The 20,366-nt window shown below is 40.3% G+C and overlaps 1 long non-coding RNA gene across 3 annotated transcripts; it reads right to left on the bottom strand.

Annotated features, from left to right (window-relative positions):
• Positions 1-746: 746 nt before the first annotated feature.
• On the bottom strand, positions 747-2,422 carry LOC109194444 (uncharacterized). Of its 3 annotated transcripts, XR_003217901.1 has the most exons (4): positions 2,098-2,422; positions 1,425-1,509; positions 907-1,280; positions 749-782 (listed from the first exon to the last, which is right to left on the bottom strand). It is a non-coding gene; the product is annotated as an uncharacterized LOC109194444 (long non-coding RNA). The 3 variants fall into 3 exon arrangements; XR_002060539.2 differs by having other exon boundaries at positions 747-1,280; XR_003217902.1 differs by having other exon boundaries at positions 747-1,280; positions 1,425-1,647.
• Positions 2,423-20,366: the final 17,944 nt, after the last annotated feature.

The raw sequence follows: 20,366 nt of genomic DNA on the forward strand, positions 1-20,366 counted from the left end.
TGTAGACCAGACAACAAACGACGGAGGCCCAGAAAAGTGCAATCAAACGATGAGTTTATTGACAACGGAGAACAACCATCAGCATATGGCTTATTTGCTCTGACCAAAATACACTGAGTTCTGGTTTTATAGCATAGAGGATCACACCCCCACATACACGTCAATACAGGTCAAAAATACATTATGTCCAGTCATTGTTTACAGACAAGGGTACATCTTGTACATCTCTAATAACTATAAACAAACATATAACTTCTCTTTTTGATAACACCTTCCTTTTAAGGTAATAACTTCAAGCTTCAGGGCCTCTAAGGGCTAATAATGGACCCTCGTCCTCAATCACTAAGTAGACTGAATTGGCGCAGGTCTCAAATAAGAAGCAGAAGACACTTGGGCCTTCGCTCAGGCCTGCTACTAGATTTATGTGTATTGTAAGCATGCATGCAATCAACCTGCTATGTTCTCATCTTCCCTCAACATGTATCACCTGGACACTCTCACCAGTGAAGCTTAAAACCCTCTTGGATAGAACATCAACTCTAAACAAGCACAGTTATGCATTGTGTATAGAATGAACTAAACCTGTGAATAGAATGAATGCAATGACAAACATATTCAATGCAATATGAACCCTGTAAACAATATTACTGATAAAATAATACTGTAGAACATGTTATTAATGCATTTATCATAAGGCAGAGTATATGGCAGCAATAAAAGAATCTCTAAATCCCAACAGCAGTCACACACATGGTCTGGCCTTTGCACAGGCAACAGCCGAACTAACATTAAAAACACACAATATATATAAAAAGAATTGGAAATTAAATGATACACAATACATGATACAATAACAGCACCCACTCATAGTACATAGCAAGAAATGCATAGGATTAAAAACCGTACCTATTGGCTTGTGAAACTCTGATGAAGGCTGCAAAAACCCTCTTGTTACTGCCTCTCTGTTGTGCAGGACAAAGTGTGTGTGAACTGCAATATCACACTCAGCACAAAGGAATGGAAGAGGCAGGCAGTCCAGACACCTCACAACTACTTGTTTGCCACACTGACACACACGGTGTGACAGTGGATCCAGAGTAGCTAACATATTGTCTATAAGACAAGGCCTGGCCTCTTTCCACTTTTGCAAGGACACCATGTTTCTGATCTCCTAGTGAGTAGTAGCTGACTCAGACGCCGTCTCACAAGTCATGGCTGCGTCCTCTTCTCCATCCTCCAACAACTGAAGCAGCTCCTGAGAAGCACCTCAGTTCCATACACTAACAGAAAAAAAAAAATAAAGAAAGAAACCCTTCCACAAAGTGAAAAACACTCTAGGCAGTATGTTTCTTAGGACTGCACAAAAGCCCTGCCTAACTCAACTATAACAACAAATATAAAAGTACACTTTAATAAAGGAATACCTTCTTATATATATTGTGAAAGTGCCTTTTGTTGGGTTGACACTGGCAACATAACTAGGTTCTTCACGTGGACATTGATGCTGATCTGCGGAAAATGGGGGAAAAAAGAGATTGAAGAATATTTACTTACTGAAACATATATACAGATATATAAAATTTATAATAAATATATCAAATAATATAACGTTTACTACGTACAATAAATTAGACAAGTGTGTCCCCTCTTTAACATTTGTTTCCACTACATCACATTTACAAAAAAAAAAAAAAAAAAAAAAGAAGGTTACCTGCATGTCTTGAGGGAGTTCGTCAGCAGCTTGAAGCTTAGCGCTCCGGTTAACGTTAGCATCATAGGTTTATAAAGAGCTAGCAGAACTATTAGCGCAAAAACTGCTTTACACACCATGTGAGGCTATTTTGCAACACACAAGTCCTTAAATGTTTATAATAGATTTAATGATCATGTTGGATTAAATGGCTAATGCTGCACTAGCCACGTGTAGTCCTTACCGTACTCTACCTAGCAAGCATGCTGACAGTAGCTGTAGCCATTTTTAAATGCATTAAATCGTTTCCGAGATCAGTCACCTCTGTTTGTTTGAAGCTTTTGTGAAAAAACCCCTTTGAAACACACATCAAGCTATTACTCTAAATATATGTATTTTTTACATACCTGCATTTGAATCAATCAATTCCGCCTCCTTTTCTTATTCTTATAAACGGGTCTCTCCGTTCTCCCATCATCCTTTGCTTACACCGGTTGCGTCTGATTGGTTGGAGCCGAGCGCATCCAAAACTAACAGGAGTGGTGAATAAAACTATAAATGAGTTTTACGTGTGAAATAAAAATAATAAACCCAACCAAGGATTATGTACGTTAAATCTGCGCACTTTCAGATCGTGAATCACTTTGGAAAATGAAGCGATTTTATTGTTGAATTATCAGTGTTACTTTCATGTGTTTTTGTTGAGAAATGTTAACGATGTCATTAAAAGAAAGCATTACATTAGGGAGAAAAACCCGTTCGCGGAGAGGGTCCCCGGTTTTCCAGTTAGATTGTACTTCAAGGCGTCACGTTTCGCCGTGATGGGGTTATTATTGGAGTAAATAGATGGCTGGAGCCTCTGCTCGAAGCGTCTCTGATCGCCGAGAGCGGGTTCATATTGGAATGAATTGACAACCCACAGCGTCGCATAAAAACGTGGAAGGGTACCTTCAGCGTCAGCATGAGAAGTTCAGGGACGTGACAAATCGTCAGTATTTTACGCGTCGGGAGTGAGAACGGGTTGTAATGCTTCTGTACAACAACTTCACTGAGCGGTTTTGTACATCGCCCCACTAAGACGGCGAATTTTAGCCCCACTAAGCGGCCACGGACAACGCCCCACTGAGCGGCGAAGACGTACAGTTATAGAGATGTACTCCAAACTTACTCGGTGTTGCTTAGCGTGTAATATCAGCCTCGAATCCCGCCGATCGTCATTCATCGAGGAGGAAAGACAGACAGCTAATCCACAGGAACTTCCTGGCTGACGTCGGTCTTTCAGCGTGTCTCCTCTCCCCTCGGTGAATATCGACTCCAGGGATCCGGCTCGAAGGACCAATTAATGATAGGTTTGTAGCTTGAACCTATTCGCTGGAACGTTGAAGGCAATGTGATTACACAGCAAGCAAGACACGAAGTAGGCAAAGTCCTTTGGGTTACTCATGCATGAGGGAGGCCTGCCTGGAGCCAAGTGTCGTTCCACCTACTTGACCTCCGTCAGACTCTCAGCCAGGTTCCCCATAGCACTCCTTTTATTGTGGTTACTTGAATATGCATAGGGTCATTAACATATAACGGTACACATGTGAACAAGGAATACCCTGCCTGTGGTTTTGTAAGTGCGTGTGTGTGTGTGTGTGTGTGTGTGTGTGAGCTGCTGACCAAAAGGGTCATAAAGCAGGAACAACATCCTAGGTCATAAAGAGGGTAACCTCCCCACACCCAATCTATGGTTCACCCTAGATAACACAGTGAAGCCATACAAAGGGCAGGAAGTTTTACCACATCAAAAGAAGCAGATCTTCCAGATAGGATGTATCTGCAATAAAACACTATAGCCCCTCACCCAGAACCTCGAGAATCTGGGGAGGGGAGAACAAAAGAATTCCTTTCAACACACAGTTAAAGTACAAATGGTAAGAATAAAAATGACAAACATTTAACAATTCACTCTAACACAAGGCGAGAGTAACACATGTACAGACATACACAAACCCACACGCACACAGATATACGAGTGAGTTTATTTTTGTAGGTGAAAGTTTAAGCATGTTTTGCTAGGGTTGCAGTTTTTCTGTGGGTGTATGTGATGGTTTGATAAAAGTACAGGATGTCTAACTGTCATGTGGGGGCTGTGGTTGCGGGGACTGTACCTAGAGGAGGATGGAAGCGAATGTTCTTTTAAAACGGGTCAAAAGTTAACTGGGGATCTGTGGTTTTGATTTGATGTATATAAGTGTTGTATCTGCTTAAGACATGAAGGGGCGTTGTATTAACCTGACCCTATAAAACCTTTGTGTTGTTTATTTTTCGAGAGATCCACCTTTGATGTTCTGCAGGGTGTGTCTCCCACACGTGTGGTTTTCATTAAAAATCATCGCTTGAATTCATCTTTTGGACCAGTGTGGTTACTTGCATTCCTCCTGTGTTTTCTTCCCAATATTTTGAAACCAACAAGTTGAACAGAAGGAAAAACTTCCTTCTGAAAATATTTTAATCCTTCCCAAAAGTAAAATGTTAAAAATATATAAATACAATAAAATACAGGCTCTCACATAAAATTAGTGATGCAGCTGTGCACTGAGCACCTTTCCAATGTTCCTTCCTCAGATGAGTCCAGCTGCTGAACACATTAACATCTGTATGTAAATGTAGCCGAGAACCAACCTGAGCACTGCTGGGAAAATAAAAAGGCAAACATCTAAAGTGCTGTATTATCTTATTTATTTTGAATGTTGACTTAGATCCAAACCACGATTTAGGAAATTATAGAACTAAAATAACAACAATTGTCTGCTTCTTTAAAATTTCTTTTATTACATCAAACCAGTGAAAACTGAAAAAAACAAAGAGCTGTTAGCATGTTTAGACCAACTCTGAGACAGAGACTGTAAAGTTCTGCACTTTATATCCTGCCTGTGTTCCTGCAAATGATTCACACTGAAAGTATCTGAGTTTAGTATAAGTGAGCCACAAAGCAGCCCAATGGCTTTAAAAACAGTAAAAGTAAATGAAATTGTTTCAGTGTGATTCAGACTAAAGTCCAGCTGCAGATAAGGATCAAACACTCATGCCGTTGTTTTGCCCCCTGAGCTCTAGGTGTTGTGCCAAAAAGTGGCCATGATTACCGTCCGCAGGAGGGCGCAGCTGCTTAAAGCTGTAGCGTCCAGATTACTTACAGCTACTTCCTGCAGCTGATATAAGATGCGATAAACTGAACACAGCTTCAACCGTCTGTTTGTTGAAAAATAGTAATGGACCACATTTTCTTGTTAGTAACTGTAACGGCGTTGTAATGATAGGAATAGTAATTAGATTACTCGTTACTGAAAAAAAAAAAATGCCGTTAGTAACACTGTTACTTGTAACGCCATTATTCCCATCACTGTGAATAACAGATTCTGAATGAAGCTCAGGTGTTGATGCTGCTCACTGATTGTACGGTGGGTTTCAGCTCTGCTCTCAGTCTTTACTGCACAGTAGTGATGGGATTTCCGGCTCTTTTTAGAGAACCGGCTCTTTCAACTCGGCTCACTAAAAAGAGCCAGCTCTTCAGGTTTTTTTGTTGCTTTAATTAATTTATTATTACAATAATACAAAATTATGCACAAAAGGAATTACTAATGTAAAAAAAAAGTGGTTTTATTTATATATGTTTATATATAAATATATGTGGTGGCCCCTAGAGACAAAGCACGTACAAACTCCAAAACACATTTCTAGCGTTAACTGAACTTCCAAAACAGAGCTACCTAGATCACTTAAATTACACAATTGAAAGCATATGTGTATTGTTTGTGTATTTATACACAAGCACTCATATATATTCAAATAATTTTTTAAAAAAAAGTTCATTTACCTGCTACTACCACACACCAAATCCGGTCGTTGGTACTTGCTGGCTTGTGTAGCCTCTAGGTAACAAAAGCTCAACACTGCGCCGAGCATTCTGGAGCACTTCTGTTGTCTTTTGTACGTGTTTTGAGTTTTTATGTGCTTCAGAGTTTGTATGTGTTTTGAAGTTTGTACGTGCTTTGTCTCTAGGGGCCACCGTAAATATACTTTTATTTATTCACTCCACATAAAATGCAATAAATAAATAGAAAAACCAACTATTCACATTTCAACTTTTAACTATTTAAATTTTCAGCTTTTTCAATTTACAAATTTACAGTGAAACAACTCAAAACACTGCAAACCACAACACAATTAAATATAAATTAAAATATGAAAACAAAAAGAAGATGCATATTCTCTGTCATATGGGCCTGCATGAATAAACTTTCTGAATCCTTTATCATCTGCAACTGAAAATAGTTGTGGATGATTACTATACCTTTCTAATGTGACGTTGTTGTCCCTGGTTCTCTTTCTCTCTATTTCCCTCCCGCTCTGTTCCTCTGCTACTGAGTGTAACTACCGCGTAAAGCACAAGGCTCGTGTGCGGAGTGAAGTGGAAAAAAAGTGCGAGAGAGAGGATGAGAGAAAGGGAAAAAAAAAACACGGCTTGCGATAAGGAGCCGGCTCTAAGAGCCATTTCGTTCGCGACCGACACATCACTACTGCACAGGTGAAGGTAGAAAGTGTGTCTGGATCTATAGACTGGAAACAGAGAAACATGCTGAACATCAGTGTGTTCACATGTGCAGCTACAACAGGCTTCATGTCTCCACACGTCAGCATGTGAACTTTACTCTGAGTCAGTCAGACGGCATATTTTTAAAGTGAACACATCAACACACACGGAGCATAGCCCCTCCCACCTGTGCTGAGCTTCAGGTGGAGTCCCGCCTCCTTCCAGGAAGCAGCTCACCTGTGTGTCCGTGTTTAGTGTCCAGCTGTGGAGTGGAGCTTGTTGTTGGTGTTTGAAGAAACTGTAAGTTTGCTTTGTTTCCTCCTTTAACAGTTTGTCTTTAGGAACTTTACTGTTTGTTCAGCTCATGTTTGATTTCTTCACACAACAAACTGTGTGTGTTTGTATTTCTGGTCTCTCCATTAAAGTCAGTGTGTAATGTTTTCTAACGAGGCCAAGTGTGTCCGCCATTTTCTGTGTGTGTGTGTGTGTGTGTGTGTTCGTGTTCAGAGTACGGGAATCAGACTAAACACACTGAATGTGGCCTGATCTCAGCTCGAGAGACTCTGAACTCCGGGTGTTATTAACAGGAACAACAGGAGACGGAGAGCGGACTTTGTAAATGAATATTTTATATAGATGTGTGTTAGATACAGATTCAACATGTCAGTCTTAGAAATACTGCGTCACAAACTGTTGGCTCTGCTCCAACAGGAAGAAGTGTTACAAAACACACAAAAGGTATTTTAGTTCACTAAAACCAAAGTCGGACCTAAAACTGGATCTGAAAAAAGTTAAAATACAAATAAAAACTACACACTAAACTAAATTATTGATAATGATAAATGAAATGATTTTGAAAACTCAAAACTGAGTAACATTTTACAGGCAATGTCCTGTTAGTGTTTTAGTGTTTATTTTGGGTTAAAAGAAAAAAAAAAAGACAGTGAGTCACTGCTTTCAGAAAGTTTCTGTTATAAAATCTGCATTCATCTAAATCAGTCCAGCCTCTGACCTACACCCTATATAATAAATAAAAAAATAAAATCTAAACTGAAACAAGCAAACGCACTGTGAAAATTAACTGAAACTAAACTGAATTAAAAACACAAACTGAAAAAGAAATACAAATGAAAGCTAATTACAAAAGTACAACAACTCTGCTGTCTGTGGATATGTTTCTAGTGGGGCTTTCAGCCACCACAGATGTCTTCCTGGATTTATCTCTCAGTCACTGAGATCATTTAAAGATCCCCATCTACCTGCCACTGTGTTAATTTAAAGTTCTCACCCTCTTTGTGTTCAGAGACAGCAGGTGGAGGGAGAGCAGAGGACTTTGTAAAGTGTTGTTTAAAACAGACACAGCCTCGATTCAGCAAGTCGGCCTGTTAAAAATATCATGAACTGTTGGCCCTGCTCCAACAGACTGTTCACAATGACAGAAAGAGACTAAGATAAAACATGTTATATATTTCTGTCAGGAGTTTTCCTGTATTGCAACTCAGGTCGGAATAAAACGCTCAGACAGGTTAACGTGTACACGGGTGAGACTCAGGGAGACTCGCGCCCAGTGCAATAGTTGTCAGCCTTTTATTCATAGCATTCTCAGAGACATACAGGAAGAGATAAAATAGAACTGTGCTGCAGGCTTCCTGTTGAGTCTGCACAGAGTGTAACTTCCCCATTTAAGCTGAATACTGAAAGAGCAAACACATTTAGATAATGAAATGTACTTTTAAGCATAACATAATAAAAATCCTAAAATCCTAAGAAATCCCTTAACATTCCCTCCTGTTGTTTGATCTTTCCTTCTATATATGTACATAGCAACCACTAACAGTGCATCAGTCTATGGCCACTTGTAGACATCTTTAGCCAAGACATCATAAAATAGTGGGTTCTGTGAGTATGTTATATCCAAGTGTCTGTCTCATTATCATCTTCATCATTCTGTGATAGGGTGATGTAAGCATGAATTGAAGCAGTTACCATTTTTGATACCATGTTCTTCAAACAAGGTATGACACATGAAATGAAAAGACACAATAACAGTATTATAACACCAACAAAACAAGTCCTTTAATCAGCAGGGACTCCCAAGAGCCACGTAAGCCAGTCTTCTGTGTTTGTGGCATAGTCTCGTTGTTGTGTGTCCCGAAGTTGTCTCAGTGTTTTCAGAGCATCAGTCATGTTCGGTGAGTGCACATTATCTGGAATGTATGTGCAACATGTGTTGTTAAAGAGGACACCTTTCTCCTTTCTCGGCGAGAATCATGTCCAATGTGTTGCATTACTGCAATGCGCAGAGCGTCAATTTCCTGACCCCGTTCGTCGTTGAATTTACATGAAGCATTCAGAACCTTTTGTCTTTCAGTCCAAAGTTTAAATTCCTCTGGGACATCGGAACCCCATATGGAATCATGCTGCTTGAGGTCTGGGGTGCTTCATCTTTTCCTTGTTGTTGACGTTGATGTTGACGTGGCGTCCATGGTTATCTTGAAAGTGTGGTCAGATATGAAAATGGGAGCGCACTGACCTGTCCAATTCCCAGGAAGGATATCCCAGGCCATCCCTTGCACCCAGAAGGTGCCATTTGAGATGTAGCTGCTCCTCACGGGCCCTCCAGGAGCGTGTGTCTGTACTGCTTTGCAGTTGGTGGTGCTTCCCATTGGCGTGGATCCGTTCTCTTGGCGGTAGCAAAGGCTGTGGCTCAAATTCCCATTGTTTTCAAGAAAGACTGGGAATGAGTTAGCCTTACTTCTGTGCTTCATTTTCAGGTCAACCCAGAACCATTCGTCACATATGCCATTTCGTAGTCCTATCTGGAGAGGTTCCTCATGGTTGACCACGATTCCCTGGAATTGATACCCAAGGCTGGCGTAGCTTGCAGCACACTTTGCCTGAATTATGTCCATTGCCTTCGCGTACAAGGTGGCGTACCGTGTCGTTGGGGGCATATAGGAGCAAACATAGCAGTCTTGTCTGGGTGTGCTGTCATGTATATATCGATACCATGCGTTGTTCATCCATGGGTGAATGTGGTCTTGTGTCATGTCACGAAGATGTGAGTTGTCATGTGTCCATCTCCTTTCTTTCGGGTGAGTGTTAATAAACTCACCAGGAGTGCAATACTAGCCACTAGGAGGACGAGCGTCTTCATGATGACCAGACGCACCAAGTCCTATACGTGAGTAGACTAGGGGCGAGAAGAACAGGGCGGGATTCTACCCAAACAGCCCTCTCTCCACCTTCCTAGATCACCTACAGGCAGGGGCGTCGGCGTCTCTTAGTCTATGTTGTCACTCACTTTTTTGCAGTGGCTTTGATGAATCCAGGACGGTCTTTCTGCTATTTTGCAGGCAGTAGGTGTGGTGAGTAGCACTTGATAAGAACCTTCCCACCTTGGTGAACTCCAATTTTACCTTTGGAGTACTTTGATCAGGATCCAATCACCTGGTTTCAACCTGCAAGATACTGGAGAGTTGTCACTTGGCAGTTGGTTGTTTAGAACAATCTCCTTATTTTCAAGTAATTTAGTCATCCATTCGGCTAGTGTAGTTTCTCTTATTGACTTATCTATTGGCCCACATTGACAAAATGTGTCCCATTGTCTGATCTTATCAGAGTGGGGATGCCATATGTTGGAATGAAATGGTTGCACAAACATTCTGCTACTGAGATGGCGTCTGTTTTTTTTACTGGATAGATTTCTGGCCACTTTGAGAATACGTCTATGATCACTAGAGCGTATTTTGAGCCTTGGCATTCATTTAGCTCAATAATACCCATGTGGATTGTATGAAAAGGATGAGGTGGTGTGCATTATGTGCATTATGGTTTTGGCAAATCATGCATATTCCGACAAATTTCCGAAATTTTATCTACCACTCCTACCCCCTCTCCTGTTGACAATAATGCTGCTGATTTGTGTAGGGACTTTGGTAGTATTGGTTTGCCATTACAAGTCATCAAATCATTTTCTAGCTGTGCTCCACCTTTTAACCAGCTCTTTTCTTCTCTAGTTGGTGCGGCTTTCTGTTCATTTATAAGCACATCAAGTGGTATTGCATTGAGGAGTCAGACATTAATGTGTCTATAGTTTGTTGTGCTGCTGCTTTTGCGGCCTTGATCTGCGAAGTTATTGCCTTTAGTGACTTCTGAGTTATCTTTCTGGTGTGCAGCACATTTACATAATGCTAACTGTTTCGGCAATATTATCACTTCCAACAGTGCCTTTAAAAGATTTCCATGTTGCACTGGGTTGCCAGTAGAGGTAACCATCCCTCTATTCTGCCAAATTTTTGCAAAATGATGCACAGCAGCAAAGACATACTGGCTGTCAGTGTATATGTTTATGTCTCGGTCTTCATGCAGTTGACAGGCACGTATGACGGCCGTGAGTTCTGCGCTCTGTGCAGAGTGTGAGGAAGTTAGTGCTTTTGCTTCTAAAATCGTGTCTACTGTGGTTACCGCATACCTTACACAGTTCCGCCCAAGGCTACTTTTGGACGCTGAACCGTCTACAAAGATATTAATGAAACCAGCCTGTGGGGTGCTGTGAAGGTCAGCGCGTGAAACAGCATACAGCAGTTCTGATGTGTGACAGTGTAAGCTCATAGCTCACAGCTCTAAAACTAGGCATCAGCAAATCATATGCCCAAATCATTATGTGTCACTGTGATCCACAAGTATGATCACAAATTTGTTTTCCAAACTTACTAAGCAAACAAACAAAAACAAAACAAATTGCCTATGGCATCAAGGCTTTGCGTTCATATTAATTGAGTGTAAGGTGCTTTCTTCATTGCAAGTATTTATTACAATACGGTTTAATTCATGCATCATATCACTGAGTTCTAAATTCAAACTATCTCCTCTGACCCTTTCCAAAAATAATTTCACATATAACAATTTGAGTATGTGTTGTCTATTCATTAATATAGTTGTCAATTATTTCTGTCATTATTTTGCCTTCTTTTGTTTATGACATGGCGGACATCTTTTTAAACAATCATGAGTTCAGCCTTCAATTTCAACTCAATTATACCTTCAGAGCTGTCTTTACACACCACAGGCACACAGACTGCAGACTAATCGAACTCAATTGTTTTTCTTTGTATTCATAGTCTATAAACCCTCTTTAATTCTACTAAATCTTAACCGAAAACCAATACACCTTTATGTCACGCTCACACTTCTAAATAGAGCCCTTTCAGACATCAGGAATCATCACACACACTGCCTTTTCTCTCAAACTTCTACTCGTTCACTCACTCTACTATGAACCTTTGTAGTGTTATTATTACTTATTCTTTATTATTTTTGTACAGATCACACCCAATCACTCAAAACCTACTACTCACAGCATTCACACAGTTAAAATCACTCAAAATATGCTTCCATATGAGTATTTCAGACATGCTTTTCAAGATATATAGTGGTCACTCACTGTACATCCACAGTAATGAATTCAAACTCTATTTATACAATTGTAGTGAGCAAAACCAGCATCTCCATGCGCGTCACCGCTCCTCATTAGCTTGGTAGTGTCCACATATTTATTTAATTCAGCTTCTCAATCTTGTAGCTTTAGCTGTTGTATACAGGGTTTGGCTCATTAGTTGTTAGTATAGGTTTGCTCTTCATCTTAACAATGTCTCATCTAAGATGACAGGTTTACAAGCAGGTCAAGTGTCTCTATGCACCTGATTAGTGTAGTTATTTCCTTATTTTCTTCATCTCATATATCATTGTACTGAGTTTGAGCAAACCTTAAGCTTGAATCAGACTACTTTTAACAATCATTCACCTCATATCATAACTGACTGAGGTGCCTCTTCTTATTAATAGTATGTCATTATCAATGTTATCATTGTATTGTTTTTCCTTTTTTATAACAGCAATAGTATATTACAATACACTACTTCACTACTAATATACAATAGTATATTAGTTTATATTTTATTATGTATCCATCACGGGTCTGTGCGAATCTGCAGCTTCACACCTTCCCAAGCTGGAGACATTTTCCTTGGCTGAACAATGACACAGCCGTAATATACCTTATGCATCTCTCTTTCTTATTTGATATATTTTCGTGTGAATTATCTGGTTTCATGCATTCTATTCATTCTAGGCACGGTCGTCATGCCAACTATGTTTCATTGTTAATACCAGTTTGCAGGTTGTTAACCTTCCTATTATCATGTTGAATACACTAGAAAAGCTCTACTTTAATTTAAGTTAACCTTAATTTAACCTTTTGTTTATTCCACTTCATTCCACTTTCCATGCTTTAATATATTACAACTCTTGTGTACTCTTTTTAGCATCCTTTTCAGTATTTATTTCTGCTTGGAGGGTTTCTTATAATTTAGTCAATGCATTTTCCCTCCCACGTGGGACATTTAGGTTTTCTTTGGATTTCTCCATCTATATGCACTAATTTGTCCAGCACCTGGACATTTCTTTTCTAACCACTGCTCATCAGCAGTGAGTTACCCATTTTAATCCTCTTAATTTTAACACTTTACAACTACACAACTGCGGCACCTTCTCTGGCACGAGAATCGAGAGAGGTAGTTGACACGGCCTTCTACTTTCAAGCTATTCTTGAAAGCGGTGTCATCTTTACGTGATGAAACACGACCTGTTTCTCTCTTTTCACCAGTACTTGGGTGGCCAACAGCAAACAAAATAGTGGAATAGTTCAGCCTCCTTATTGTGCTGTAAAATCATCTTATTCCACCAACAAAAATAAACCTTTTCAACGCGTTCTACGTCTTACGGACCAGGTTTATCTAAAAATGCTTCCAGCCCTTTTTCAGGCGAGCGTTTACTTTTAGAAATCTACCTAAAAATGCTTCCAGCCCTTTTTCAGGCGAGCGTTTACATTTAGGAATGCTACCAACCCCTCTGGGCGAGCCTAGACGTTTTACGCGAGGTGTCTCAGAGTGTTAATATTCACCTGGTTGCTGCCGGTCTCTCAGGTCTACCTCGTCGACCCCCACCGCCGTGGACCACTTTTAAAAACGCTGGCCAGAACCCGAATTCACGCTTCTGGTCTTTATCCTGTACCTGGACAGGAGCTGTCGACAGACTTCAGCGTGGGCTTCTCACAACGGCAGGACTCGATGAGGCTTTCCTGTGGGGTCACACTGTATCACATCCGGCTCGAAGGACCAAGAAATGTCAGGAGTTTTCCTGTATTGCAACTCAGGTCGGAATAAAACGCTCAGACAGGTTAACGTGTACACAGGTGAGACTCAGGGAGACTCGCGCCCAGTGCAATAGTTGTCAGCCTTTTATTCATAGCATTCTCAGAGACATACAGGAAGAGATAAAATAGAACTGTGCTGCAGGCTTCCTGTTGAGTCTGCACAGAGTGTAACTTCCCCATTTAAGCTGAATACTGAAAGAGCAAACACATTTAGGTAATGAAATGTACTTTTAAGCATAACATAATAAAAATCCTAAAATCCTAAGAAATCCCTTAACAATTTCTCAGACTGAACAAAAGTTACTGTAATAAATTTAAAATGCTCTGTTAATAAATCAGAACATTTAAAGATGCTTCAGTCACTGGTTTATGTTAAATTTTTATTGTCTTCTTCTTTCTTCTGTTTAGTTTTCTACAGTTTATTTTCTCCTATCTATTCACTGAAACTGAGATATAATACTTACCTCTTTAGCATTTATGGAGCCTCACTTTTTCAAAGGGATAGAAAAGGAGTAGTGAGAGAAAAGGGACAAGATAGGAGAAAGAGGAGAGAGGAGAACCAGAAGGGGGGCGCCCGATCTGGCTTCCCACAACTCCCCCCCTGGATCAGGCTGTACAAATTTGTACTATACTGTTTTCTCTCACTGCAGTGAATGTGAACTCAAACTTTGACTTCTTAACTTATAACAAATTAAACTTTATAGTGACGTGTAGAAGAGCAACATATAAACAGTTATTTTTTCCCACCCCTCATGATCTTATAATAAATTTGCTCATTCTTCATAAATAGTAAAATAGTTCCTCTGATCTGATTTGTTTTGTTTTGTTTTAATGGCAGCATGGACAGAAGTTTTATTTCTGTACAACTGTTTGGGTAAAAAAAAGCTTAAAGAATAAAACCAGGACTTTAGCTTTGATCAGAGTTTCCACAGTGAGTTAAAAATGTTACTACAGCAGCTCCGAGAACTTCTATCAACAGTTTTCTGAATCCTCTAAATTCCTGATCTTCATATGAAACTTAGAGCAGAAAAGTTCTTGTGCTGCATTCAGGAGTATAAGGAGTATCTCAGGAATATAGAGCAGGGCAATATGTCCAAAAATATTTATCACGATATATATTTGAAAATTTCTGATAATGATATAATTGACTCAAGACAAAATACTTTACAACTCCACAACTTTATTAGTTCAAAAAACCCATCCATTTTTTTTCACTTAGACAAGCAGCTTTTTTTATGTGCATTAAAGCTATCTAAAAATTTAACAGTGGAAATGCAAATTTCTCGTTGGCAGTTTAACCAAAAGAAATTTCCAGTGGAAATGGGCCGACATATCCTCAGCTTAACCCTGTATAATATCCACAAAACTTAAAAACAGGTGCTTTGCATTATGAAACTGCAGTGTGCCAAATAAATAAGTCAATACGTATTTTTCGGACCATAAAGTGCACGGGATTATAAAGCAGATTGGGGGAAACAAAACAGTAAGTAAGTCAAACTCATTCTTCTTGCTTCCTCCGTACCATTGATTCCATTGTACCATTGTTATATTCTCTCGCAGCTGCTCTATTCCCATGTTCTACTGCGCGAATGATAGCCTTGAGTTTAAATTGCGCTTCATACGCATGTCTCTTAACAGGTGCCATTTTGGGGTCCTTATACACACACAATATTATGTTGAAGCACAGCACGTATCACTCCGCGAGGCTCCTGCCTATGGTCGCCGTAATGCTCCGACAATCCATCAAGCGGTGCGACTTCGTAGCTTACCAAAGTCGTACTAAAACATTTTTTGACAGATTTTTTTTAAATTGGTTTGAGGTCAGTAAGCACAACCAGAATTGGTTTCCCCTCCAGCAAGGAGTTGAACAGTGATGTGACCTGGTTTCTAGGTTACATGACAGGTCAGAGGTCAGCGAGTGTAACTCGGTTACTCCTGTTAATGTGAACTCACTGAGTGTTTGTGGTTTACCTCTCAGACTGACTGAAGATGATGATGGAGGAAGAGGAGGACAGAGCAGAGTCTGCAGGATCCAGCTGTGAGAGTGATGAGTCCAAAGAAGGAAATCCAGACTTCAGTGCTAAACCTGGAACAACGAGGTCAGAGAGCTGAACTCACTGAGTAACAGAAATAATTCTGCACTGACATTATAATCAGTGTTGATTCTGGTTGATTTTCTGACTGTGTTTGTGAGCTGAGAGGAAATGAAAATGAATTTGTAACAAAATCAGTTTTGTCCAGTTTTCCTGTAAAAAGCTGAACTCTAATCTAAGAGGATGTTACTGACAGGAAACAGCTGCATTATCTGCAGTCTGATCACAGCTGCTTCAATCATGTTTGTGTCTGCAGAGGTCAGAGGTCACAGTCTGCAGGATCCAGCTGTCCGTCTGTGAGGAGTGACCGGTCCAAACCTGAACCTCTAAACTTCAGTGGTGAACCTGGACCAACGAGGTCAGAGAGCTGTGATGACTCCTTTACATGTTTGTGTTTCCTGGATAAATCTGACCTGAAACATCCTCAGATTGTTACAAAGATTCATTAAAAAGAAAACAATGAAAGAGAAAAGATCCAAATGTTAGACTTGGTCATTTGCTGTTTGAGGACAGTGATGCTCATATCTGTGGGGAAAGTGTGACCTGAGTGGGTTCATGTTTGTCTTTAAAGAGCTGCTCTGATTCTCTTTGTGTCTGATCTGTTAAACAGTCTGAGAGTCACACAGAGACCCAGCAGCTAAAGCCTGGATCATACTGGCTGCTGTTACTCCATCAGGACAACACTGAACCACAGTGGTGTGGATGTAGTGGATAAATCCCACCATACTGATGCTCAGATTTAATCACAGGGAACAAAACCAGATGTTACCTTCAGATTGTGACCTTTCGAGTGGACGATGCAGATTTCAATAGAGAATAAATGTTGTTTTTCAGCTGTGAAAAAAGAATCTAATTTTCTGAACTTAAGAATTTATGATGCTGGAAAAAACATGGAGACTATAACACAGCATTTCCACTGTACTCATAGAATGAATACTATGAATACAGTGGGCTGTCCACCAGTGTCCACCAGTGTGTCCTCTGTTGTTGACTTGGCTGTCTCTGACCACTACTGTGTGTTTTTTAACATCACCGGTTTTATTCAGCGGGAGACCTCGGTGCGAACTGTGAGGAGGCGCTATCTAACCTCTGAAGTGGCTGCAAATTTTACCAGGGTTTTAGACGAATGCCCCCCTGTGATTTTATTTTTAATCATTTTAACCTCAAACTGAAGAAAAGCCTTGACTCCGTTGCTCCACTCACCACCAAAAAGATTAACGTAAAACATATATCACCCTGGAGAAACGAAGAAGTCAAAAAACTCAAAAGAAATTGCAGGGCAGCAGAAAGGAGATGGAGGAAAAATAAAAATGCAATCAACCATCAAATACTTTGCGAGCAACTTAAAATTTACAATAATACACTAAGGAATTCAAGAAACTCATACTTCGCCAAAATAATCAGTAACAACAAAAATAATCCCAAGGTCCTCTTCTCCACCATAGATCATTTATTTAACCCTGATTTTAACAGCTCCCAAAGAACCCCCACAGACTCACTCTGTGAGCAGTTTGCAGACCACTTCAGGGGAAAAATCAACACCATCAGATGTGATATTTTATCTTCTCGTGTTATGATTTTAAACACATCTGAGGGCTCGATTGTACCTGAGGAGACACTGGACAGCTTTGTCCTGGTTAATGCTGAGAACCTTAAGAAGGTTTTCTCCACAGTGAGACCCACCACATGTCTTTTAGATCCAATCCCCTCTTCACTTTTTAAAACACTTTATGGATTTTTTGAAGCTGAGCTTTTATACATGATGAATTGCTCTCTTCAGTTGGGTGTCTTCCCTGCTGCCTTTAAAACGGCGGTGGTGAGGCCCCTTCTGAAGAAGAGCAATTTGGATTGTAATGATTTTAATAACTACAGACCTGTATCCAACTTACCATTTTTAAGTAAAATTTTAGAAAAACTTGTTTTTACTCAGATTAATGATTTTCTGAATGATAAACAGATCCTAGAAATATTTCAGTCTGGATTTAGGGTGAACCACAGCACAGAGACCGCTCTCCTAAAGGTTTTAAATGATCTTAGATGTAACTGGGACTCCCAAAAGCTCTCAGTCCTGGTGCTACTGGATCTAAGCGCAGCCTTTGATACAGTAGACCACACTATACTTTTAAACAGACTGAAACACATGGTGGGCCTCTCTGGTGCTGTACACAACTGGTTCACTTCCTATCTCTCAGACAGAACTTTTATGGTGTGTATGGATACATGCTCCTCTAAGATCCATAAAATGACATGTGGTGTGCCTCAAGGGTCGGTTTTAGGCCCTGTACTTTTTAATTTGTATATGCTCCCTCTTGGCGGCGTCATCAGGAGGCATGGAGTGAACTTCCACAGTTACGCTGATGATACTCAGCTGTACATCTCCGTGTCTCCGGATGACACCAGACCAATGGATGCCCTTTTTAACTGTATTCTAGATATAAAATCTTGGATGGCAGAAAACTTTTTACAGCTTAACCAGGACAAAACTGAAGTTTTAATCATCGGTCCTGAGGCTCAGAGAGAGAAACTCTTGTCTAAATTACAGGCATTTTCACTATGCCCTTCACTACAAGTGAAAAACCTGGGTGTTATTCTTGACTCTGAGCTTGGTTTTATCCCACATATTAAACACGTAACCAAAATTGGATTTTATCATCTAAAAAATATAGCCAGAGTCCGCCCTATTCTCTCTCGGGCCAACACAGAGATGTTGATGCATGCTTTTATTACCAGTCGCATTGATTACTGTAATGCCCTCCTCTCTGGTCTCCCCAAAAAGAATATTTCACCTTTGCAACTTTTGCAAAACTCTGCAGCTCGTGTGCTGACGAAGACCAGAGGGCGGGCCCACATTACACCGGTTTTACAATCGCTGCATTGGCTCCCCGTGTGTTTCAGGATCGATTTTAAAGTTCTTTTATTGGTTTTTAAATGTCTTAATGGTCTTGGGCCTTCTAATCTTTCAGATCTGCTTTTACCATATGAATGAATGTGTGTATCCATGACCGTTTATGTTAATGAGAGTGTGGGGAGTGAGTGGGAGGGTGGGGTGGGGTGGGCTGCTTTTAACCATGTAAAGCACTTTGTGCTACAGTTTTTTTTGTATGAAAAGTGCTTTATAAATAAAGATTGATTGATTGATTGATTGAATGTAAAACTGTCAGACATTCATTAAATATGCAAAATGTCCACAGAAACATCAGAGGGTCAGATGTGAAGCACTCAGTGATTTTGATAAAAGGACTCATCAGTTATTGATCTGTACTACACTGATCTACCACGTTAGTAAAGCTGGTGTTCTGGTGGTGGAGGGAGACCTCGGATCATGTTCTGGTTTTGGAGCAGTGATCTGCTGATGGTTCAGTTTAATGAAGTCTCTTCAAAATCATCCCTGACATCACCACTGAAAGGACGTCTATAAAAACAGCCCGAAAATTACTGATATGTTCACAATCTGAGAGTTTAAAACTTGACAGACTTGATTCAGATGACGTTATTTGAGCAGAAACTACTGGATCTTTATCCTGTGCTTGAATTAATTCTTCATGGTTCCTCCACAGAGTGGACCAGCAGAGCTCAGAGGTTCCCAGTGGTCAGTCTGCCCAGCAGCATCAAACACAGCTGGACTCCATATTTATGGTCTGTACATGTACAACAACTACTGTTACATCTATTGTGCTCACAGTCACCTCCATGCTGCTCTTTGTAGACCAGTGGATTGTCAGTGTGTCCAACATGGATCTGATGTTTGGCTCCATGATTTCAGTCTGATTGGCTCATTCATAACTATTCTGTTCCAGCTGCTGGAGGACAACATCATCACTTTTGTGAAGAACGAGCTGAAGAAGATCCAGAAGGTTCTGAGTCCAAATAAGCCCCAGTGCTTGGAGTTTGAGAGGGAGGATGATGAGCAGAGGAGCAGCAGCAGAGAGGCATTTATGAAGATCACAGTGGACTTCCTGAGGAGAATGAAGCAGGAGGAGCTGGCTGACCGTCTGCAGACCAGTAAGAGGATTTTTATAAAGATTTAAACTTTTGGATAAATGAACATTTACAAATGTCTTAAGAAATGGAGCAACATGTTTTAAAGTTTCATTCTTTTTGGAATTGCGTGTTTATTTCCACTTCCAAGTGATATTATACTTTTTTTTCATTCAGAACTTTTTGCTCCAGTGTGTCAACGTAAACTTAAATCTGCACTGAAGAAGAAGTTCCAGTGTATGTTTGAGGGCATCGCTAAAGCAGGAAACCCAACCCTTCTGAATCAGATCTACACAGAGCTCTACATCACAGAGGGAGGGACTGCAGAGGTCAATGATGAACATGAGGTCAGACAGATTGAAACAGCATCCAGGAAACCAGACAGACCAGAAACAACAATCAGACAAGAAGACATCTTTAAAGCCTCACCTGGAAGAGACGAACCAATCAGAACAGTGCTGACAAAGGGAGTGGCTGGCATTGGGAAAACAGTCTTAACACAGAAATACAGCCTGGACTGGGCTGAAGACAAAGCCAACCAGGACATCCAGTTCATATTTCCATTCACTTTCAGAGAGCTGAATGTGCTGAAAGAGGAAAAGTTCAGCTTGGTGGGACTTGTTCATCACTTCTTTACTGAAACCAAAGAAGCAGGAATCTGCAGCTTTGAAGACTTCCAGGTTGTGTTCATCTTTGATGGTCTGGATGAGTGTCGACTTCCTCTGGACTTCCACAAAACTACAATCCTAACTGACCCTAGAAAGTCCACCTCAGTGGATGTGCTGCTGATAAACCTCATCAGGGGGAATCTGC

This window comes from Oreochromis niloticus, unplaced genomic scaffold (assembly GCF_001858045.2).
Source record: "Oreochromis niloticus isolate F11D_XX unplaced genomic scaffold, O_niloticus_UMD_NMBU tig00003056_pilon, whole genome shotgun sequence".
Lineage (NCBI taxonomy): Eukaryota > Metazoa > Chordata > Actinopteri > Cichliformes > Cichlidae > Oreochromis > Oreochromis niloticus.